General features: G+C 51.1%; 1 protein-coding gene across 8 annotated transcripts in view; it reads right to left on the reverse strand.

Annotated features, from left to right (window-relative positions):
- Positions 1–25,460, reverse strand: part of Pitpnm2 (phosphatidylinositol transfer protein membrane associated 2) — a 131,103-nt gene that overhangs the window by 60,444 nt on the left and 45,199 nt on the right. Inside the window, exon 1 of one of the 8 annotated variants that reach the window (XM_029477451.1) lies at positions 8,552–11,027. The exons of the other annotated variants lie outside the window; for them this stretch is intronic. The gene's annotated coding sequence lies outside the window, so the exon portion shown is untranslated. Of the gene's footprint in view, positions 1–8,551; positions 11,028–25,460 lie in introns of those variants that run through there. 8 annotated transcript variants of the gene reach the window in all.

Genomic DNA, 25,460 nt, shown 5'->3' on the forward strand with positions numbered 1-25,460 from the left:
GCTATTACTATTAGCCCATCCTTTGGCCATGTGTTTGCCTTTGAGCTCAGGTCCTGGCCTTGTTCAAAACAGTTCCCCAGGGCTTGTTAGCAGTGGTACTCAATGAAGGTGCCTAGTAAAAATTGGTTAGGAAAGTGATTTTAATTCCAAACCCTATTCTTGAATAGTTCCCTGACCTTGGGAAGGTCACTCACACTTTATGGGACAGATTCTGCCATCATAAGAGTAAGTGACAGGTCAGAAACAACTGCAAGGTGGCAGAACGGTCTCAACCTACATACTGGACAGCAACCACACAATGGACAGATGATACTGGGCTCAAAAAGCCCAAAGTGTGAGACCCAGCCAGGGGACAGCAGGGGTAAAGGGTCACTGGGAGGGAGCCTAGAAGGCCGATGAGACTCCAAGGTGAGGTAGACAGGTGGATTCCAGAACCTCTGCTCGCTTCCTCCCCACAGAGATAGGAGTGGAGGAGCGACAGCCATGTCTTGGTCCTGCCCTAGCAAGGCCTACTGGAGAGCCCCTAAATGCTCCCAGGCTGCGAACGGGAGGTTACATCAAATCGTGGTCTGCAGGCTTGGTTGTGCAGGGCCATATGCAAGGCCCCTGGGTTGGACAGGCAGCAGCCCTGCCATCACCTCCAGTTGTTAGTGTTCTCGGGGCAACTGTGGGCATGAGTAACCAGAAAGGCCCGTCCCTGCAGAGGCCTGTTGGAGCCCTAGGTGTGGCAACTAAAGGAATCTACTTTGATGCTGAGGCCAGAGGCCCCCTGGAGTTGTCTTGGCCCGAGCCCATCTATGTCATCTCAAGGGGACCAACTGGCTTTCGTCCCAGGCTAATGACTGGGGACATCTCTGAGGGATGAGCAGCAATATGCCCTTTCTGGATGTGCCCAGCTCACAGATTACAAGCATCTCCTGCTGTGGCCTCATGTGACTTGGGAAAGCTCCCTGGGTTTCTGTGTTGGTTTCTCCCGCTAGCAGGCCTGACCTGGGCACCATAGTGCGACAAGCAGGAACATACTGAACTCTGCAGGGTAAACACTGTGAACAGCAGAGTGGGGACAGAAAAGCCACTTCTGTTTAAGCCCAGGGACTAGCCAGGGTCTCACACATGATACTGGCCTGTGCCCCTTCTCTGGGCCTGGGAATGCTCCTCCTCAGCACTGTGGCTGAGCTCCATCAGTGAGACACAGAGATACCCCTGGATCCTGGAACGGAGGGACTGTTGCAAGATACCTGGTCACACTGTGAACCCTGAGATTTCTGAAAAAATCTGTTTTCTAGTTGTGGTATGGCTCAGCCCTCAGCACATACCTTTAATGCCTCTGGCTAGAATACAGACACACAGTACACTTTTAATCTCAAACAATAAAGGTAAAGTTAGTTTGTAGAAGGGAGCAACCATGTTGGAAAGGTATGTCTAGTTGAGTGGCAGGCAAACTGACAAATCAGAGAACGATTTGACAGAATAGGATACGCCCAACTCTCAGAAGAAGAGAGGGATAGGGAAGCTACTTGAGGGGCAGTGCAGGAGAGAGAAGACACAGTTTTATCTGAACAGTTGTAGAGAGATAGACTGCAGAGACAGGGAGAACAAGCTAGATACAGGTGAGGACAGAACGAGCCAGAGAATGAGAAGGAGCCAGAAGGTTAGAACAGATTGCTAGAGTTAGTTTGAGGCCAAGCAGCAGAATTGAATGAAAATCTGAAAGCAGCCAGATTGAATCAGTCAGCTTGGAGAGGAGTTTTGAGCCATAACAGCTGAGGTGAACCAGTCAGCCAGAGTTCAGAAAGAACTAGAAAGAGTGAGTGTATTCAGCAGTCAGTCTCAGAAGAATAAAAGATATTTTTATAGACAGGCAGCGGTGGCGCACGCCTTTAATACCAGCACTTGGGAGGCAGAGGCAGGTGAATTTCTGAGTTCGAGGCCATCCTGGTTTACAGAGTGAGTTCAGGACAGCAGGACAGCCAGGGATACACAGAGAAACCCTGTCTCGAAAAAAACCAAAAAAAGAAAAAAAAAGAAAAAGAAAAAAAGATATTTTTATAAGGAACAGTCAGAAAGACCTGAGAGTTGGTGAGTGTCAATGCTACCCCTCACTCCAAGGGTCTAGCCTGGTCAAGGGAATACACTGTAGTCTGTACTGGTGAGGTACAGTTTAGAGGGACTGTCCTGGCCTCAATACCAGGACAAACTTTGATGCAGAGTGGACATTTGAAGGTAGACCCTGTCATCAAAGTCATCACCTGTGCCTATGCCCCTCTCATGATGGAGAAAAGAGTTGAGACATGGAGTTACACACAACAGGAGGAACGATGGGAACTACTGCCCTGTTCTGCACACGAGGAAGCAAAGGTACAAAGGCATTCAGCAGGAATCACACAGCTAGGATTCAAACCTGGGTCTATGTAGCTGACACACTTTGCACTTCCTAGTGTCTGAAGAATTTCCTGTCCCCAGGCAGCCCAGTCCCCACCCTACACCCATCCCAGGAGCCCCGCACAGCCCAACAGGAGATAGGACTTCAGAGACCAGCAGGGCATCCCACACCCTAAGCAAATGAAACAAAGTAGCAAGAAGGTTTTAAAATTAACTAATCCCTCCTCCCCGCCTGAGCAGTCATGACAAAGCCTGCTCACAGCCATAGGTGGTGTGCGGGCGCCTAGAAAGCTGTGAAGTACTTTCCAAGGGCACTGACATGGAAGAAAGCACCCGTGCTGCAGAGATGCTCTGCTTTCTGTCCTCTACAGCTTGGGAGGGTGCTGTCACTAACCCTATTGTGCAAACCAGCAAACAGGCTCATGAGCGGGCTGATGGCAGAACAGGGACAAGGACAGGTCCTTTGGGCTGGCTTTCTTCTGTCAGCCCTGCAATTTTAAACTAGTGAGGGGTTCTTGTCCCAACAAGGCGGGAAAACTGAGGCAGAAAAATGGGTAGCTTTTGAAGATACAGATGTGAGCTAAGCTGGTAAGAGCCCCTCCTCTTCCCTCTCCAGCTCCTCCCCCCCCCCACCTTCCCGGTCATGGCATTATTGTTCATTCATTTCCATCTACCTGGTTTTGCCAGGGGACGATGGCAGCTCAGAGAAGGTCTCGTGGAACAGAGCAGGGGGACTCCAGACTCTTGGTCTGTGGGTCTAGGACTCCCTTGTGACAGCTGTCAAGGTTCTGAGTTGAACATTTATGGGAAGGGAGCTCAAAGCAATGAGGGGGCCACAACACTCACCTTACAGGGAAACCCACTACTGCATGTTAGATCGAGAAAACAAAAAATAAGCAAATGAACACCACCAGCAGCAACAGCAGCACCCAGTTCTGACACCAGTGTAAGATCCAGTCTCCTCTCACCCGGCATGGGCACGTGAAAGGGTGCAGTTAGGGCCACTCTGGGCAACAGAACCTTGACTCTTGAGCCAGACCCTGAACCTCTCCTCTTTAGAGGAAGCTGCTTCAGGCTGGTAACCTAGAAGCTACAGTTAACCCCTCCGCTCCTTGGCTCCCTCATCTCATCTCATCTCATCTCATCTCAGGGCTGCACAGCCACTTACAGCTTTTATGCATTGGGCTTCTAGTGGATTCCTTAAGATAACAACATGCCTGTGTTACACTGCATTCTATCTACCTTTTAGGAAGAATCCTCAAGTGTCTAAGACAAAACAAACAAACCAAAACAAACTAACAAAAACAACAACAACAACCTTTCTTCATAATCTCCAATTTTCAGAAAAATTATAATATGAAAGCAAGAACTCCCAGCTATCCTCCAAGAACTGCTGATTCCTCGCCGTCCACACTGCTTCATGCCTGTGCTCTCTCCCTGCGTGTGTGTGTTATCTGTCCTGGCCCATAAAGACGCTCTGCAATGACTTGTCCACAACAGCCCTGCCACCTCCACCACCGCTGATACACCCTGTTCAGTTCCTTCACATCTGTTGTGACTGTTAGGCGTGCGAAGCAGACAGTGTTATCTTTATGTCACAGACAGGAAACTGAGGCATAGGTCCCACAATGTACATAGCCCCCTTCCCCGACATAAGCCATTGATATTTAAGACCCTAGTATAAGATGAACAGACTTATATCACATTGTCTTCTTGACTGTGGGATAGCTTTTAAATGAGGATCGTTCTGAGTCTACAGCAGAATCAAAGTGGTGGGATTGGGGGAGCCCTGTCGGGGTGTGCAGTATTCTCTACTTCACAGTTGAGTCTTGAACTGTACCCTGAGCAGGAGCCATGAGTGAAAGGGTAGGCTGGTGGCAGCAACTCCCTTCCACTGTTATCCCAGCCCCCCTGTCCCCACCCCACCCCCAGCTAGCTGGGATGAAGGGAAGGGAGGCAGGCCAGCGGAGTGAGCACCTCCTTCTTGGGCTGCCATCCTGCTTGCTTAGCCTGCTTCCACGCAGGCTTCCTCCCAAGGCAAGAGTCAGGTCTAGTTTCCATCTCGCACCAAGGGCCTGCCACACAGAGCAGCTGCACATGTCAATGATGCATGAGTTAGTCAGGAGAACTGGGTTCCAGCTCTACCTTCATGGCACAGGCCGAGCAAACCCGAGATGGCATGTGAGCTTGTGAAATGGGGTGTCTGCATAACATTCAGTGAGGTGGAAGGATGAAGGTACCCATGCAAATGTCAGGAAGACTGTGGGACAGTCACTCAGAAACAGCTGCCTAGGGATGCTCTGGAAACTGAGCCAGTAAATGGCAAAGGAACGGGAAGCCAGGACGCCCAGACATCCAAAACTGGGCAATGTAGGAGTCACACAGACATACGTGCACACACAGAAAACACACATCACAGACACACCACATATTACATAACACACAAATACCCCACAAGTACACACATATGAATTATCACATAAATACCCACATGTTCACAGAACACTACACATGTATGAGCACACACACACATATGCTTACAATACTCCAGTGCACACACAAACATACCACCCACAGCTTATCACACACATATATATCAGTATACCACCCAAATGCACATAACACCAGCACCCTGCATACATACATAGCACACCACACAAACACATATCACATACAATATTTATTTGCACCCTCGTATACAACAAATAACACACATGTATACATAACACCAATATATCACCTACACATACATATCACACACATGTACATTTGTACCCTCACGTTCATACACATACCACCACAAATACAACACACTTTCATAGAGCCTTGAAGATACACATAATACTCAGATATTACAAATACAGTAAACATACTACAAAAATACTTACACCCTGAACATAGCCCACATGCAAACACACAGCACACACCACACTATACAGGGGCATGCTATACATATGCACATATCTCTACCTGCTCAACTACAACTATACAAATACCAAATATACACATGCACACAGCCACAGTCAGACATACCACAGGTAATGCACACAGACACACCCACACACACATATGAAAAGAAATAAATGCATGTACCCAATTAATTTACATATACACACAGTGTAAACAATTCACAGGCCACACATATGCACAGTTATACACAAAATGTACATATTTGAGCATATGTCCCACATTTATATACACACTCCCTCATATACACATATCATAAACCACATACACAATGCAATCTCAGATGCACACACGTTACATAAGTACACATACCGGACAACTGGGCCTACACAGCATACACAGAGGTTTGCATCTCACTACATCTTAAGCTCATCAATGTCTCTCTGACAATCCCTTCCCTTAGGGCTGGAGCCCTACAATGAATGAGCATCTGCATGCTCTCTGACAGAAAAGCATGCCAATTTCTCTGATGCCCCAGACACTGCCGGACAGCATAAGGAGAGAGGGGCAGGGGAAGGGAGAGGGTGGATTCTCTTTCTAAGAGTAGACAAGGGCAGTCTGCCTTCCTCAGCTTAGACAGTGAGCTGAAAAGAAATGAGGAAAGGCACAAGTGTGTGATGCTGCCAGTGCTGGCCACAGTTAGTAAGATCACGCGCGCATGAGCAGAATGTCAACAGATATAAGGGCTCCTGCTAGCAGAAGGGGCACATGTGTTTATGTCTGGTTCAAGCTTCTTTACATGTGGCTGTGCACATGCATGGGTATGTGTGTGCACACACAGGAAGAGGATGAACAAGGGTGCATGCATATGCATGTATGTGTCCAAGAAAATAACAAGAGCATGGGAGTTTTTAACTCATGAGCTTCCTTCTTCCTGTACACTTAAGGTCACTCCGTTCATACACCAAGAGACTGTTTAAGAGCTCTGCACTGGTGCCCTAGGTGGGGACAAATGTCCAATCTCCCAGATAGATGCTATCCTGAGCCCCAGAATCCCCGAATCGGGGTAGAGCTGCCTGTCCTGCCTGTCCATGCTCAACGTAGCACGGGAGAAAAACATCGAATTTTTCCCTTACAGCACCAGGGCCTCATGAAGTCTGTGTGAACCACAGGCTCCCCTGCTTCCCGCCATCCCTTCCCTGAATCCCGGCACTCCTGTCAAATTAAAGAAGAAAGAAGCACTCACCGCCTGAAAGCCAGCCAATACGGTGATTATTCCACTTTTCCTGGAATGAGCCTTCTACACTTTCACTGGCTGAAGCCATCGGCAGCCAGGGTTCCCACCTCTCCAAGCTGCTCTCACACCCTCTGCAGCTCCCCAAGATGCTTTCAAGTAAGTCAGCACCATGTGCGATCTTGCAGTCACAATTACACTCAGGAGCATCCACTAAGCAAGGACTTGGATAGGAGGAGGCAGGGCTGGAGGGCGGCACTCGGGGTCTACCTGGGATACAAGCAGTGGGAGGTGGAGCCTACATCTTCTTGGGCTCAGCTCTGGCTGTCCTTTCTGGGTTTGCCAACTGAATGATCAGCATGGGGGCTTGGCTGGTCCAGGGGGAACATGAAAGACTCCAGGACAAAGGGACACTTGCTGCGACAGCAGCCAGCGGCTGCGGCAGTGGCAACACTAGACCAGCCCCCCCACCCAAGCTGAGAGCAGAGATGAGAACAGAGCTGTACTTGAGGGCCTGCCTTTACGTGTCACATCATATTTTCCATTCTCAGGCAAACAAAACAAAACCAGCACACTGCCTCTCCAGCATCATCAGAATTCACAGCCAGCCAACAAACCCAGACGTGGGTAATGAATGCCACTGAGAAGCCTGCACAGCAGCGCCAGATGCCGGGAGGGTCTTAGTAAGTGTAGAGCCTGGAAGCTCTGCTGCTGGGGACACAGCCTCCTTGCCCTGCTCACTGGGGCTCGGTGCCGACCAGGAGGGAAGCACTAGAAACACAGTCTGTCGTGGCTCTCACACAGTTTCAAAGGAAGGGGTCACGAAGGAGACACAGGCAAGCACAGAGCCACACAGGCCTTGAGCTGCTGTCGAGGTTCTGATGCCCTTATTAGAGCAATCTGTCAAGGAGAACGCAGACACAAAAATAGAGCACAATCAGGTGGCCACGACCTGACGCGGCGACAAGACCCTGAGTTCTACTATATTCTAGGCTAGGTACTTGGGAGAGCTACTCAGCCTCTGCACTGACAACTCAGGACCACACCGCTGCAGGCAGCCCCCTGAGCTGTGCACCTCTTTCAGAGTTGGGTACGGATTCCCTACGACCACACCAAACTTTGATGCTCCCGTGAGTCAGACAGGGCTACTTGGTGTGCGTTTTTTCTATTTAAAGATCAGACAGGGCTTACACACAGACACCATTCAAGCCTGTATCTTCTAAGAAATGGGTGCTAAATACGGTATCTTCGGCCCTCACTTTCCATCAACACAGGAGATGTTCTTGTTGACAACGGAGGATTCTTTTTTTTCCACTGCCAGCTGCACAGGAAGGAGGGGCGATGGGGAGGGGTGTGCTGCCTGCCTCCTGGGCTGGGATGTGGAGGGGTCAACATCACCAACTCCCCCTCCAAATGCCATTGCCAGGGTGGAGAGAGATGGAGAGTGCTCACCCACCAGACAGCAGTCTTAGGATCCCATGCCAATATGGGGTGTCTGAAGATGGGCACAGGACATGCCAGCAGGGCCATCCACCTGAAATAAGCTGGGGGACGGGGACGGGTCTCCTGATAGCACCCTCTTGAAATCTTGGTGGAGGGATGAAACATTCCCACACGGAGTGCCCATTTCCAGAGGATTGAAGACTAGTCAGCCAGCAAGCCAGGCAGCCTGTAGCCAGAGCTCTGCCCGCTGGGGGGCACGTGAGCATCTCTAAATTGCCTTCTTTCCTTGGGGCCACCACACTCTAGGAAAGCAGACTGTGTGTGCTCTAGCAATCACAGGCAAAATTGGAAGTACCGCGGCGCAATGTCCTCCACCCTGGGAGCTACTCAGGAGAGAAGCTGTGCGCTCCAATTCTGCCCAAACAGGCAGTGCCCGAGCAGGCCAGTCCAGGCCTCTCCTTCCAGCTCTCCCTCCATCCCAGCTTTTTGGAGAGAAAGCAAACAGACCCTTGACCAGATGGAGCCTTCCTCGCTAATAAACCTAGCCTAAGGCTGAGACGTGTTCAAGAAGAAGCAGAAAATTACCTTTCAGGAAGCCAACATGAGGTAAGGGGAGCGGGGCACCAAAGTACCAGAGCTGGCGCCTCATGCAGCAGGTGCTGGCTGGAGCCCTGCTCAGCAACCCCATCCTGCAGACTCTGCTGGCTTCCCACGTGCAGGTCTCAGAGAGCCGCCCCCAGCCCCGCGGCAGTGCTACAGTCAGCTCATGCCTGGAAGTGCCAGCACACGGTCCCTTGGCTGTGTGAGGAGCCACCACGCAGGGACAACAGAGGCAAGGAAGAAGGCAAGCGGGAGAGGAAGGGGTGGGGAGAGGCGCAGGAGGGCGGGAAGGAGGGAGAATTGATTCTCTCTCCTCCACTGGGACCACTGAGCTAAGTTGCCATGGAGAAAGGGGAGCCGCTGGCAGAGCTCGAGGCGGGCGGAGGAGCCATATGCCAGGGGAAGGCGTCAGCAGAGCCAATCCCACAGTTCTGCTGTGGCAACCTCCCCAAACAGGCCTCGGCCTGCGCACCGAGGCAGGGTGGGGCATGGCTGGACGGTGGGTGGGCGAAAACAGCCCTCCACTACAGCCACCCCGAGAAAAAGCAAAACCCAGGAAGCTTCCCTGCATCAGGCTGCTCATCCGTCCTACAGCTGGGACCCTGGACCTGCCTCCTCCCACTGCCTCTAACCTCAGGCAACCCAAGGTCAAAGCCCCAGGAACAGGCAGGCGGTCCCCTCCCCAGGCGGTTTAGAAGCATCGCCTTTCGGTCCTTGCCTCCTGTTTCTAAAACTCAGCCACCAAACCCTGAGTCATACTTTCCCACCCTCAGGAAGGAGGGGATGCCCACCCACAGGAAGGCTTCTGTGGCCCAGAGCCACCCAGGCAGGAAGCCAAGGTGGGAGGCTGCTGGGCACCTGCTGGTTAAAGAAGAGACCAGATCATGGGCACCCTGGACCAGACCCACATTGAGCTGTATCTCCCACCTGCACACTACCAACCTCTCTGTGGCTGCTGTGCAAACCTCGCTACAGGGCTGGCTCTGCTCTGCCCCCAGCCTCACATCACAGCCTCTGGCTGCAGAGGCTGGGGGAGGACAGGAGCCTGGCTGGAGTCTCTTTTCTCTCTCCGGAGATCACAGGGCCATTGCCAGTCTGGTCACATCTCTGTGCTTTCATTTCCTTGGTACAAACTGAGACAGGACCATTTTCTCTACTGAGCTGTGCTCTGGGGCATCGTGATGCTGGCAGATGTAGGGAAGGCTGAGCTGTGGACGCTGTGTCCTTCCAGATCCAGTTGGAAGCACTGGGGCAGCATCCAATGCCCTGCCTCCCCTTGTGCACTTGGCTGGCAAAGCTGGAGCCCACAGCAGTGCCCCCAGGCCTGTTGCTTTTGAGGGAACATCTGAGTGTATCATGCCCCACCTTGCCTCTGAAGCCTGCAGTCAAGAAAACATTTCCTCTTCCTGCCCCATTCCAACAATGTTATGAAAATATCTCAGTATATGAATAAATCAGAAAAATGTTATAAGGAACGTATAGATTTACTACCCAGATTTCTGTTTCCTCTCACTTTTTTATTGTTAAAAAAATAGAACAAAGAATATACTGTTTTTATCAATTGAGAGCATATAGTTTGGTAACATGAAGTCTATCCACAGTGTGGTACAACTACCACCTGCATCTAGTAGCAAACATCTGCATTACCCTGAAAGGAGACCCATGGGAGAGCCGTTTTGTTACGCTTCGCTCTAGCCCCCGATCACCACTAGTCTACTGCCCACAGACACGCTTGCTTTGGGTGTTTCTTATGAATGGGATTTCGGAGTGCATGCAACCTTTCGGAACTGGCTTCTTTCATTTATCATCATGTTCTTTCTCAAAGTTCATACAAGGTTGTACCCTAGGTAGGTTGCTTCCTTCCTTCATGGCAGAAGTGTCCGGGGCATTCAGTCTCCAAGCTGCAAGTCACCCCAAATTAAATGTTTATCCACTCGTCTTTCCAATCAGCAAGGCTCACCTATGTCTGGCCTGGGGACAAAGGCAAAAGGCTCCAAGTGGCCTCAGTCTCTTCTGTCCCAGGGAAGCTGCCAGCTGGGCAGGAGGATTTACAGGCACCCTCTTCCATACCTTCTTTGACAGATGAAGCTGAGTTCCAGGGCCACTGGCATTGCTGGCTGTATGAATGGTGAATATTCCCCTTTAGTCACAAGCTGTTAGGTCCCTGTCTCATGGGGTTGCTTCAGAGGCAAGGCCAATGCTGCCCAAGTGAACGGTCCATGAGGATACCCACCCTGTATGCTCTGCCAGCCAGGCGCGGCTGTTGTCACCCCATGGGCCTAGGTGGCCACTGACACTCAAACTGTGGCTAGTGCTGATAGAAAATGTTGCTTTGCTTTTTGTTGACAATTGAAATGAAAGACTTACACGGAGCTGTGGGGATCACCAGGGACAGAACGGCTCTAAAGGTAGAGGAAACGAACAGTTTAGCTCCCCAACCTCTGCTTCTCCCTTTCCTCTCTCCACTTACCTGAGCTGTCTGGGGTGTGGGGAGGCTTCCGGCTGCAGCCTGGGCCAAGGCCTATCTAGAAGGACAGAGGGTATGTGGTGGGGCTCTCAGGGAACCAAACAGATAGCAGCGGGGGAGTAGGCTCCTTAGACTCCATAATGACAAGAGTCTCTGAACCTCAGGCCTGGAGCGTCCTCTCTGCCCTGTTCTAGAACCACTCCCTTCCCCTGTCTCCCCCAGCAACTCCTGATGTCATCCCAGAATGCCTGGGCAGGGGCTGTGGGATTGGAACTTTCCTACCATCTCCATGAGTCAGCAGAACCCTGTGTGGTTATACAACCTTGGTTCCAGGCTAGGCTGAGCGTCAGGTGCTCGGGGAGACTACCCCCTGCACCCCCAGCTGCCCTCCAGACTCCCAATGCATGGATGGCTTCATAGTGACCCAGACCACACTCTGAAACCACACTCTCCCTCAGGAGATGCATAAGGACTCACTCAGAGGGTGAAGTGCTTCCCCCCCCCCTCCGGGAATTCCTGGAGCAAGCTGGTTAGCCAGAGAGTTGGACTGTGGAGCTGTGGCTTGAAGTGAGAGATTCCACCTGCTTCTATGAGGGTGTTTCTACACCCACCCACCCCCCCCCCCCCCCCCCGGCTCATCCAGCAAGGCTGGTCCCAGGCCCACGGCCATCCTGGGATGGGGGTGGGGGGGTTGGTGGTACAAGCTCATTCCCCTGGGACCTCCAGTGCTGGCTAGGCAAAGAGCTATTTGTCTCAAAGTTACAACAGCAAAGATGAGAGATAGAGCACAGCATTGCTCTCCTGTCCCCGGCCACATGAACCTGCCTAGCATGTGTGGGATAACAGTAAGGTGGCCATGAAGACTCCCACAAGTAGGGCAAATTTAAACACAGCCACCAGGCACAGTTGGCCTCAATCTCTGTGGTTTCCACATCCAGAGTCAACTAACCACAGACTGAAATGGAAAATATTGAGGGGAAAAGGATCGCATCTGTAGTGAGCAAGTGCAGAAGTTTCTTCTCGCTGTTAATTCCCTGAGTGGTACTGTGGGACAGTTCTTTGTGGGAATGGCACAGTGTGAATGATCCTCACACGGCTCTAGAGTGTCTAGCGCCACAAATAGTCTAGAGAGCTGAGGTGTCCAGAAGGACATTCGCTGGGCATATGCAGCACTCTGCCTTCCACAGAAGGGGATGGAACACTCTGGTAGAAACGATGCCTGAGACCCGAGAGGCGACTGTAAACATGGCCCCCGTCGCTCTGTTCTGAGCTGGCAGGTACTGCTGGGGACAGGTCTGTTCTTTTCCTGCAAAACCTTTCCTTGCCTCCCAGCTTCCCATGCTCCTGCAGCAGAAGGCCCAGGGGACCCACCACAAACCTGAAGGGACATCTTGCCTCCCACAGCTAGAATCCCCAGTGGCCTCCCTGCCTCTTACTCATGCTGTCCAGACTGGGGCCCAACTCTTCCCGCAGGGCGTTTGCGCCTGCACAACCTGCTCCCGCTAGCCTCTGCCTGAGCACGTATTACTCAGGCCTTCTCGACCACTTAGTTAACTCTGAGTCCTGCCCAGGCTTTCCCTTGACCCCCTCATTGTTTCCATGGTGTCAACCTTACCTAATATGCGGTCTACTGTCCTTTGATGCTTTTGCTTTCCAAATGGTGGTAAATGTTAATTTGCTACCCTGGTAGCTTGTTAAGTGCTTGGTTCAGTAGCCTTAAGGATATTAACGTGGCTATGCAGTCCTCCCCACTATCTCTACAACCTTTTCATTTCCCAAACCAGAACTGCACTCATTAAACACCAACTCCCCAACCCAACCCACCCCTGTTGCCCTCCATTTTACTTCTGTCTCTATGGATCTGACTCCAGTGACCACTTTATGGCGTCATTACAGCGCATGGAATTATATATCATGGTTCTGCTATGCTTGGCTTCTTTCACTTCTGCGCCGTACGTAGCATGTTCCTCTGTAAAACTGTCTGTCATGCTGGGCAGGGTAGCACATGCCTTTGTTTTCAGTACTTGGGATTTAATCTAGTAGGTGGATCTCTGAGTTCGAGGCCAGTCTGGTCTACAGAGGAAGTTCCAGGACAGCCAGGCGCACACAGAGAAACCCTGTCTCAAAAACCAAAGCCACACACACACACACACACACACACACAAAAAAAAAAAAAAAAAAAAAAAAAACAACTGTCTACCTCACGTACTAGATGGAGACTTCTAGGGTGATTGTATTCACTGCTGTGTCCCAGGGTACGCCTGGGAGAATACTGGGCATACAACAGGCACTGAACAAATGTTTTAAATGGATAAATAATGAGTGAGTACGCAGACAGATAGGTGAATGAATGGACAGATAAGTGAATGGGGAAAGATGGATGACTGGATAGCTGAATGAATGACAGGTAGATAGATGGAGAAGCTGCAGAGCAAGTACCTCAATTCACATGTCTGTGTCAGGCCCTGATTTATAGGCAGACCTTAGCTCCTGGTCCTACCCAACGACAAAGCTTCTTGCCCTGGAGCCCAAGCCCTCCACCCTAAGATGTGGCCATAGTCAGTGTGGCAGGACTCTCCCCTAAACTTCACAATGGCTTCTCCTATAGGGTTAGCCCCTTCAGGATGCCCCCTCAGATGTGGCATATCAGGGAGAATTGACTAGAGAACCAAAAGTTCCTAATCATAGTTTATTAGTTTGTTTCTTCAACAGAGTCTCACTCTATAGCCCTGGCTGGCCTAGAACTCCTGTCTCTGCCTCCTGAGTGCTGGGATTAAAGTCTTGTACCACCGTGCAAGGGTCCCAGTTGTAATGTAAAGGGGCCTAGGAGCCTCAGGCAGTCTCAGGGTATGGCAGAGAAGAGAGTGGGAGGCCAGGAAGTGCCTAGAACACACATTTCATCTAAGGAGCAGAGCCTTCGGAAGCCAGGACAACAGCCCGGGTAGGCTGAGGGCTAGACCTTCAGCCCTGCTCTGCATTTGGGCCTACAACCTTGGCAGCAATTCGCCTCTCACCTTTTCCATATCCTGCCTAGCTATTTATAGCCATCCTCTCTCTGAGAACTACTTTACCCATTTTTTTCCTCTGGCTGGATGGACTTGGTAAATTGAAGTCAGGAGAACCTCACCTTTGTATCCAGGAGGTTTCATGGTATGGCTATAGTTGGCTGGGTCTGCCTGCCCCCCATCTTGTGATGGGCCTTGGGGCCTGTGACATCCTCTGCCAGGTGTGTGGTGCCTCTAGAGAGGAGGCATTCACACAGCAGCCCAGGCAGACCTCAACTTGCGGGGCTAGAAGATGGGGATCCTATAAAGCCCGGGTTACCCCAAAGTTACTCTCTGCTCTAGGAAAGACATATTGTGATGGTGGAAGGACAGCTGTACCTTTAAATGCTCGGGCCCACAGATACGAAAAACATTTGCACTCTCTGGCTGTTTGCATCTTTGGTTATTTTTAGGGTGAACCCAGTTGCCTCCCCTTGGAACCGGATGAAGCCCCAGAGAAGGCACGTAGTCCTTTTTCCCAGATGGGGGGTCCTGCTCCTGTTTCCCTGGGAATGAAGTCTTAGACATAGGCTATCTAGGGAACCGCCCCCCATCCCCCAGCATTACACACTGAACCCCTCTCAGGCTCACTTGAGGGACCTGTGCACAGAAGCAGCTTTGCTCCTATTGTGAAGATCTGCTGCTGACACCAGGGCCACCCACCTGCACCCTGAGGGCCCCTTGCCACCCCCGGGGGCTGAAGAAAAGAAAGCGTGATGCAATCCCCATAAGAACCCAGCAGTCCCAGCCGATGGGAATGTCTGGCTGGCGTGTTTCTAGAACAAGCGGCAATTAGAGGTGATCTTCTCTCCTGCCCCCCCTCCCCAAAACAGAGATAAATCAGTGCCACCATTCTCCCAGCTAACGATTTCCTCCATTAAATTAAAAAGAAGAAGAAGAAAATGTTTTTTAAAATGGATTACCAGCCCTGTGCTTTCAGAGACCGCATGACCTGTCAGCTCCTCTCAAGTCCGGATGCATCAAAGCCCCTCAATTAATTTTTAATAAATAAGACGATCACAGTGTAAGGCTCACCATCAGCCTTTCCCACCCCCACCCCCTTCCGACCTGGCCCACAGGACTGACCCTCGGCTCAGTCAGACCACAGAGGATTCTTTCTATCTCACAGATGGGAAGCAAGGCAGAGATGAGACACTCTTAAGCGCACACCCCAGGACCCTGTGCAGTGTGGAGCAAGCTGTGGGGTGGGGAGTGGAACAGAGTCTGTCGGTGTCCAGGTGTGCCTGTCTAGAAGCCCCAGCTGAGGAACCCAAGCAGGGCCGTGTGAGTTTCCGCCACCTCTCGTGGTGCAGGTGGCAGGACCTCACTTTTTTATCTCCCTCCTGCAGTACTCTGTGACATAGCACAGACACTGCCTGTTTAGAAATGTCTACCCCAACAACATGGACGGGCCCAGCGAACATGCTGCTTAGTGGGAGAAGCCAGATAGGACCACAGGTCCTATGGACCACTTATGTGGCCCGTCCAGCAGAGGGACATCCACAGACAGCACAGGATGGGAGGGCACGGCGCTCACTAATGGGTAGAGTGTCTATTGGGAAGAGAAAGCAGGCAGAGTAATGCCACACAGCATGGATGCAGTCCATGCGACTGACACCTGGGCTTGCAAATGGCTAGCATAGAAAAGTTTACATTGTGTGCAAAAACGTCTTGTAAGAACACAAGACAACAGAAAGCTACATCTCAAGTGCCATTTGGGAACACGAAGCACGGCCAGCCACTCCATGGTGACTGGTGCAGCACCCTTCCTTCCAGGGGCTGGCTCCTTGTGTTGGTCAGTATGTTGGAAACAAGATTCCCTGTTTCTCTGATGCCAGAGGGCAGCAGGGACTGTGAAGACCCAGGCAATACCTTCTCTGAGGAACTAGGGGGCCTTTGCACTGGCCATGTCCTCTCTGGAAGTCACTGACCCAGATGTTACATAATTTGCTTCTTTTGTTTATTTGTGTTTTTACAGAGAATCCCTCTCTGACCATCTATAGTCAGAGAGAGGCAGGGAAGGTCACCGGGGGCCAGGGAGGGGATATCATGGCAAGGACAGGAGACCCAGAGCCTAGACTGTCCATGACAAGCACCCAGTCCTGTGGCTGTTCCTGGCTGGAGGGAGGCCATTCACAGAGGACTGCCAAGGGCCGGCACTATCGTTAACCAGCTAGAAGGCCTTGGCAAGTTCACTCGTCCCTCCGAGCCTCAGGTTTTCTTCTACACTGTGTAGAGTACATAGCTCTCCGTTTTTTTTTTTTTCCAAGGACTATACAAATGACGCACAAATAGTGTTTAGCATATGGCAGGGCCCTGGTCAGGTCATAAATGGAAAGGACAAACGGATTATGACCGTAATCTCCCCATCAGGCAGGAATGCTCTTCTTAAGAGGATCAGGGCAACCATCCCAGAAAGCTCAAGGCTGTAACACTAATCACCCAAGGCTGGCCAGAGGCAGGGCCACCCTGGGACCCTCGACTAAGGCTCACCCCATGCGGATGAACAGACTTGATCCTTTGCTCCACATTTTGCATATGGGGAAACCAAATCCTGGAAAAGGTTAGTAATTTGCCCCCAGGTCACGCAGCTAGGAGCTGGTGATCCGAACTGCATTCAAACCCTGTTCCACTTCTCCAGGCCCGAGCTGGGTCATTGCTGTTCCATGTATCAAGAGAAACAAGCAGGGAAGGAGGCACAGGGAAGCCTGGAGCTGGCAGAGGGTGACCCCAAGTGCTTCCACACCTCTGACATGGGGACTGCATGAACCTTTGAAAGAAAGCCTGAGGGAAACTAAACTCTCAGTACTGGTCCTGAGAACTCCACAGGACGGTAGGACAGGCCTGGGGCATCTTAGTTCTAGCCAGTGTCAGGACTAAAAACTCTATACTACATTCCCTTAGGCTCGCTGCTTAGGTTACTGTAGAATAATACAGTTAACCCCCTCAGAGTCAGGACAGGGTGCTGAAGGAAGGTCTCCACACTCCTGGCTTAGATTTCCCAAGATCTGAGACCCAGGGATGCCGAGGGTTTTTCACACAGGTGGAAGATTCTGTGTGCACAGCAGGAGGGGAGGGGAACAGGCTTCCAACTTGGTGGGGTGGTGCTCGTTTGCCTTCCAAGCAAGTCTCTAGAAATACCTAGAAAGTCCCAGCTGGTGACTCCCAGGCTACCACGAACAGAACTTCTAAAGTGGGTCCCATTAACTCTTGCTTCCATGAGGGGCCCGTGGGGAGCAGGTTAAGCTATAGATGCACAGGGAATAATGTCACTGCATCGGGAGCCTCCCGGGAGTCCCTTCACACTTAGAATCAAGTCCAAAGTCCTCGCCATGACCGGAGCCCCCCTGGATGGCTTCTCTCTCTCCTTCTCATGGCCTTTCCTGTCCCAGTTGCAGTTTCTCAAACTTGCTAAGCATACTTCCATCCTGGGGCCATTGTCCCTGCTGCTGCTGCTGCTGCTGGTGGTTTCCTGGTTGGCACACAACTTTCTTCACAGATTTATGTAGATGTCTAGAGATTCCTCCTCTGACCACCCTACCTAAAACTCTCCCTGTTCCCTTTCCTTGCTTGCTTTCCTTCCTGCATTTACACGATTGTCTTATTAGTCACTGTTCTGCTGCTGTGAAGAGACATCATGACAAAGGCGGCTAACAGAGGAAAGCATGAGTTGAGAGCTTACTTACACTTGCCCGGGAGGAGCCCGCTACCAGCATGGTGGGGATGATGGAAGTAGGCAGGCACACAGGGCAGTAGCTAGCTGAGTGCTTAGCCACAAGTTGGAGGCAGATGTTGGGGGGGGTGGCTGGTTTAGGCTTTTAAAAACCCAAAGGGCACCCAATCCTTCCCAAAATATTTCTACCAACTAGGGACCAAATATTCAAATATATGAGCCTATGGGGGCCTTTCTCATTGAAACCACCACAAGAATCAGAGAGTGTACTTTAGTTAGGGATTTCATGTGGCTTCCTTGATCAATTGCCAGTGCCCAAAATACACTAGACACAGGAGTGGCATCTAAAAAGTTGACTGGTGGCTTTAGGAGGTGGCAGCCGGAAGTAAGGTAAAGGTGGGAGTGACAAGTGCTTCTGGGTGAAAGAAGAGACACAGAGCTTAAATAAGCAAATGTGAAATAATGTAAACGGTAAACAAACACTTCCCGGACTGCCACCCTCAGAAAAGCACCAAAGCCCATGAAGGTTTACAGGTGTTTCCAACAAACCTCGGAAAACCTTGGGGGCGGGGGTGGGGTTGGGGGTGGGGGAGGATGCTCTATTAGGAGGAGGATAAGAACGGGCACACTTCATGAACAAGATGCCTTTCAAGCAAACCTCAAAGGAGGACAGGCATGAAGCACAGCAGTAAGAACTTGGGGTCTCCCAGGGAACCATATGCAGTGTCACTTCTGTGACAATGGTGCCTACTCTAGAAATATCTTTCTCCATCTGGCCTCTGTGTCTTCTCCGTTCATCTCCATCGCCCAACGTTCTCCATCGGCCTGGTCACTGAATTGCAAAGTGAGTATCCCACAAACGTCAGCCACTGTTGGGCAGTGTCTATATGTCTATTTCTGGCTAAAAAAGCAAGCCAGGAATTGCATTTCCCTTATCCTGGTATCTTTGATGCCTGAAAACACTCAAAGGCTCAAGGCAGCCGACCGTTAAGAGCCGGCGCTGTGGATGCACAAGCAATGGTCTGTGCTGCCTGGTTCACAGCCATCCTTAAGCATGTACAATGGGCTCAGGTGGCAGGGCCTCGGGAAGCTGAGAGCATTAGTTTGTCTTTCTCGGGCTCCTTCTTTCTCAGGCAAGAAGAAGGTGAGCAAAAGAAGTCACGCTTCCTCTCCGGTGAGGCTGAGGGGCACCTGAAAGGGCACATCTGTCTACGTACTCTCTGTGAAGTTCAGTGTGAGGTGGTGGGGTCTGGACAACACAGTGAGAAACAAGGAAGCAAGGCTGGCACCTCCAGCAGCCTAGAAGCTGAGCTGAGGGAGAAGAACGAAGGGTGGAAGAGGGCAGACTCTTCCTTCCACACCCACAAGGGCCCAGACAGCCCTGCTTCACCCCCAACTACAACCGTTCATCAAACAAGGCTGAGAAACCCGTCATCACGGCTCCAGGGCTGGGTTGTGCCCTCCATCTCCTCATCAGCACTCAGACTCAGATCAACCGCTGCCAGTTCCATGAGGCTGGGGCATAGCTGAGACCGTCCAGGCCATGGATACAGCACAGCATGGATCCTAATGGGACCCCTGCTGTGGACATGGAGACCTGCAGGTTCATATCAGAGCTGCTGAGAGGCACCTCTGCAGTCAGCAGATAAAACCGTTCTGCAGCATAAACAGATCCTCTGGTCAGAAGAAAGGGAGCTGAGAGGTCTGCAGTCCTGGACACGGTACCTACAGCTGTGTAAAACAGCGCGTGCACACACACACACACACACACACACACACACACACAAATAATGGTTCAGTCAATAACCATTCACTACCTCACACTGTCTCTGCTGATTAAGAAACCTAGAGTGGGGCTGGCAAGATGGCTCAATGGGTAACAGCACTGACTGCTCTACCAAAGGTCCTGAGTTCAAATCCCAGCAATCACATGGTGGCTCACAACCATCTGCAATGGGATCTGACGCCCTCTTCTGGTGTGTCTGAAGTCAGCTACAGTGTACTTATGTATAATAATAAATCTTTGCGCCGGAGTGAGCAGGGATTGAGCAAGTAGAGTTGACTGGAGCGAGCAGGGCCAAATGGAGCAAGCAGGGGTCCTAAAAATTCAATTCCAACAATCATATGAAGGCTAACAACCATCTGTACAGCTACAGTGTACTCACACACATAAAATAAATAAATATTTAAAAGAAAGAGAGAGAGAGGGAGGGAGGGAGAGAGGGAGGGAGGGAAGGAAGGAAGGAAGGAAGGAAGGAAGGAAGGAAGGAAGGAATAAAGAAAGAAGCAAGCCTAGAGTAGCCCGGCTGGTGGCTCTGCTCTGGGTCACTCAGCCTGTCACAATCAACAAGTCAGCCAAGGCAGGGGTTTCGATCATCTAAAAGCTTGGCTGGGGCTAGAAAAGCCACTTTTGAAAACCTCGCTCATGTGACTGCCATCAGGTGTAGGCTGATGGCCAAAGGTCTACCTCTGTACCTCACTATAATTTTAGAATTTTCCGGAGACTTTCCTAAAACCCCTCACAAGACAGCAGCTTCCTGGAACAATCCATCCACGAGAAAGAACGGTGGAAGCCACACTGTCTTTTATAATTTTGACTTAAAAGTGACACCATGTCACTTGCAACACCCTACTAGCTCCTCAGTGTAGGAGAGGACAATATATGGGTGTGTCCATGGAGGCAGGACCCTGGAGGCCACCTGCATGGCCACACTGTGCTCCGACCTTTGATCTAACCTGTCTCCTTTCATCTTGCAAGCTGCCCTTGAAGGTGGATATTTTATCTCTGTTTTACAGACACAGACACGAAGCTAAGAGAAGGTATCTGCCCTGAGTTCCACGGACCATTAAAGGCCAGCCAGTGTCTGGTCTTGTCTGGCTAGTTCCCAGTGACAATCCTCTGGGCAACTTAGCCTCCAAAGAGAGCCAGAGCCCAGACAGCAACACCGCCATGTTACAGGACTGTTCCTCAAGAACCAACAAAGGTGCTTGTTACTAAGCCTGAAGACCTGAGTGTGACTCAACACACTCCACACATGTGCCACAAACTGCACATTGCCCCCATACACATGTACAAACACACACATAAGTAATTAAAAAAAAAACAAGCCCAGCAACAGTTCTAAGTGTTTTGATTTGCCTCCATCCTCTATAATTGTCAAGACTCCTGCTGGCCCCTGCCCACCTCCCTCGGAGTGTGGGTAGACAGACTTAGTAGTGACCTAGGCGGTGACAAGGCCATAAGCACACAGTAGACAGGCGGCTGAGAGAAGCGCCAAGGGCTTGGATCACTCACAGGCATTCCCTTGCTGCCATGACCTGGCTGCCGCTTGGATCACTCACAGGCATTCCCTTGCTGCCATGACCTGGCTGCCCAGCCGCAGGTGGCCTTCGCAGGAACAGTCAGGAGTACCTCCTCTCTCTATCTGACCACCTCACCCCTGCAGAGGTGCCTGGCTTCACAGCAGGGTCCCTGTCCTGCAGTCACTTCATTAGGAGGCCACCTGCTTGAGGTGCCTGAGTGACCTGCAGCAGCAGGTGCCAGCTCATGGGGTGTGCAATTTACAGCTGCTCAGAGGTACAGTACCCAGGCGACAAATGCATTGACCCTGCCAGCTGCCAGAGCCGCCTGGTCTTGCAGGAAAATGCAGACGAGGCTTATCCTTGTCCCTTACTTCATCTCTTCAGGAGAAGAGAGAAGCAACCAGATTTCTAAATCTAACTTCTCCGTCCACAGCTCCATGGTTCAGGATTCGAAGACCTCTCCCACTGTGTGGTAAGAGTCAGCTGAGGTCAACAAGACGGAAGCTGGCAGGCAGAGAGAGCACTGACCCAAGGAACCCGTTCTAGCTCCTGAGACAGGGACCCTGACATACCATGTGCATGCAGAGCAAAGCAAGCACTGGGCCCGGCCTTGCTGAGAGCTGTGAAGACACATTACAGCTCTCAGGTGGGCCGTGCTGACTCACAGGGAAAGCACAACACGATTGTCCCCAGCCCTCTGGGCTGCTCCTCAACCTTGGAAGGTTAAGCAACCCCTGTCAACCTGTGAGGTCATCTTGTAGGTGGATGGACTGCAAGAGGGACTCACTGCTGCAGTAACAAGGCTGGCTCCTGCGAGGCACCTGCCAGCAAGAGCTATTCTCGAGGCGCTTCTCTGACTTCCTTGCTCTGCTTTCTTTTGGAGGCTGAGGGATCCCTAGAGTGGGATCAGCATTCAGCTTGTGTGGATGGTGATATGGATAGGTCACTCCTTGAAGCTCAGGGCTTCTATCTGAGACCCCTGTGGGACCTTTGGACCTAAGAATTAGCAGAAAGGGGCTCTTCCTTTGACGAAAAGGACTCCATTCTCCAGAAAACAGTGCTACACAGAGTAAACAAGGTTAGAAATCACTGTTTGAAAAGACAATGGGGGGGGGGGCTGGTGAGATGGCTCAGTGGGTAAGAGCACCCGACTGCTCTTCCGAAGGTCCAGAGTTCAAATCCCAGCAACCACATGGTGGCTCACAACCATCTGTAACGAGATCTGGNGCCCTCTTCTGGAGTGTCTGAAGACAGCTACAGTGTACTTACANATAATAAATAAATCTTTAAAAAAAAAAAAAAGAAAAGACAATCGGAGCAAGATTAAAGAAATAGTTAGCTGTCCTTCCTCTAATCCCTGGGCTCTTATCAATCACACTGGTTCTAATCTTGGTCCAGTTTCCTGATCTGCCTGCAAGGCTCCTCCAGGCCTCAGATCTGCTCCTCAAAGCAGAGACTCCTCAAAGAAGACACTGAAGAGGCTCCAGAGCTCCCACCTCCTTCCGTGGCCTCCTCCAGGCAGAGCCTTGTCTGCCTTGGATGAGCCCTGTTCTCACTCTGTAATTTCTCAGAGTCTGGAAAGAGAAGAGAAGCTCCAGGAAACCCAGGAGACCCCACCCTTGCAAGCCTCTCGGTGTCCCACCAGCTACTTAGGAAAGGATATCACCCAGCAGCTAGGCTCAGCCTCTAACTTGATCCCGAGGGCCTCTGGGAAGCTGCTTCTGTTTACATTCCCCACCAGTGCCCTTCCCCCCATCCTTCACCCTCACCCCTACCCCACCAACTCAGAGCTGTATTAAGACCGAGTCATCCTTTAAAAACACACTGGTTACCAAATGGGGTCTGTTCATACGACAGAACATAACTCAGCCATGAGAAAACAGAATGGTGTGCTGATCCATGCTACATGGGTAAACTTGAAAACATCACGTTCAGGGACAGATGCCAGAGTAAGAGATACTATAGCCGTCTATCTCAATGCAACATCTTGGCTGGGCAAGCCAATGAAGACAGAAGTGGATTGTGATTGCCTGGAGAGGAGAGTCTGAAGAGAGATGGGCGTGTTTGTGAAGTGCTGTAAGTGTTTTTAGGTTGACTGTGGTGACAGCTACACAAAATTCAGAACACTTTAAACAATGCCTTGACGGGTACTTTAAATGAGTAGATTGTATGGTATGTGACTGTATCTCAAGGTTTTTAAATATTTATTTTAAATAAATATTTGACTTAGAATGCTTATTTTTAAGTGCAGGGAATAACAAACTATTCCTTCTATGAGTTCAGGGCAGCTGCAGAGGTGACTCTGGTTAGAGATACATTCCCACATCTCTTCTCTCCTCTTGCCCTCAGGGAAGCCACACACACACACACACACACACACACACACACACCAGAAGCACCCACCTAGGGCTAGAACAGGGGTCTGTGAAATGATCTGGGTGAAGTCCATTGGACAGAATGTTGTCTATAGGTGTGACATCCCCCACCCCACCATGTATTTAATTACTCCTACCTTGCATACAGCTGGATTGCCCATGAAAAGGGCTGCCCGAAAGAGGGTGCCTCTTATCCCTGTGAAGTTAACAGCAGTGACAAACAGCCACCTGAGTAGAGGCATGCCTAGTGCAGTTGCCAGTACCTGTCAGGCTCAGCTATGTCCTGCCCCACTTACTACCAGCACAGGACTCAGAGGCTGGGGAGGTAGGGCCAGTGGGGCTTAGGACAAAGTATGAGATGACACAGAGCCAGCAGGTCTAGGCTGGGCTGATGCTGTGTAAATATTCTGGCCAGAGGCCTTCTTACCTGCTTTCCTAGGACCAGCCCCTCAACTTGGAGACAAGGCCCTCTTCTCCAGCTATTTCAGTGAGAGACTACTGTGGGCTGGCCCGGTACAGAGAGCATGAGGCTATGGAGCCATGTCTACCACATCCTGGGCTCCTCAGCTTTCTGTAGTGGAACCACCAGCCTGGCCAGTGGAACTAGGCAATGCTTATCAGAAGCAGTTGTCTCATTTGAAGCTGATCATGCCAGGCTGACCACAGACTGGTCGGAGGAGCAGCTTAGTCTGGGAGGGACAGAACTAGCGTGGTCCAGGGGATCTGGACCCCTGAGAATCCATCCAGATGCTCACAAAGCTCAGAGGAGGCTTCCCAGGGGAGGCGACCAGGACTGGCTTCAGTCTGGAGCCTTGCATCCTTAGGTACATCTGAAGGGCAGCCTGCCAAGGCCTGTGCTCTCCCCCACCACTTGAAATCTGGCACATCTGTCTCACACAGAATGACACTGAGGTCTCCATCATCTTCTCTGGCCCAGGAAAGCCAGCTAAGGACTCTGGGGACATTATCCAAACATCTGCCTTCAACTCTGGCCATAAAGCAAGAAATTGGGGAAGCTGATAATTGGAAGAATTCTCTCCATAAATCACTGCCCTCCATTTGCATTGACCGGACAGAGCTCTGTCAAAGCCCAGTCCAGGGCCTTGGGGTCCTCGGGCCAGCCAGCTTCCAGATGGCAGAGGAGGAGGAGGAGGAGGGCAGCCTACAGGAGATGTGTCCACATTTCTATCCAGACCTGTCCCCAGCCTAGAACAAGTTCCTCTCAGCTCCACCCTTAAACCAGGTCCAGTGGGAATCAGGCCAAAGGAAGCACAGGAAAGAAGCAGAAGGTGCTGCAGTCTTCCCAGCCTTCCAGTACTAGGATCAGACCGACCCTCAGCACCCAGAGAAGGACTGAAGCCAGAAGCTGGCTGGGTCAGTGTGCTCAGCCACCTATGCAGACCTAGAAACTGAGCCTGGAGTGGCCTGCTCAAAGTCATCTGGCTGGATCCTGATCTCCAAACAGGCACTTGTTCCCACTCTTCTTAGTTGCTCTACCACAACCCAAGGAAAGAGAGGGAGACCTAGGTAGGCACCAACTACTCTGTTCTCAACGGTCACAGCCTTCCTGAGCCTCAGTCCTCTTTGTCACCATATCTTCTTAAAGGGGCAGCTGAATGGCCAGTGTGTCCAGCTGTATTGCCTGACCTGCCTTGGCCTATTTCATCTAAAACGGCACACGCATCAGGTGGGTGACATTTTAGAGTCCCGATTTAAAGCACAAGTAGAAGCTTAAGAGGGACAGAGCCAGATTGCCCAAGACCACAGACCGGCCTTCTCTCAGATTCTGAAACTCAGGAACTCCACCAAACATTGATCTGTTTTCCTAGACACACAAGGCAAATGCAGACAACAGTCTAGCCTGGCAGAGGTACAGGCGGAAAGAGCCAGCTTGATGAGGAAGCCAGACTGTATAGCAAACTGTAGCGTGGACTGAGCGACCATTGGTTAGTGTCTTAGTCAGGGTTTCTATTCCTGCACAAACATCATGACCAAGAAGCAAGTTGGGGAGGAAAGGGTTTATTCAGCTTAC

The sequence above is a fragment of the Mus caroli genome, chromosome 5, assembly GCF_900094665.2.
Source record: "Mus caroli chromosome 5, CAROLI_EIJ_v1.1, whole genome shotgun sequence".
NCBI classification, from domain to species: domain Eukaryota; kingdom Metazoa; phylum Chordata; class Mammalia; order Rodentia; family Muridae; genus Mus; species Mus caroli.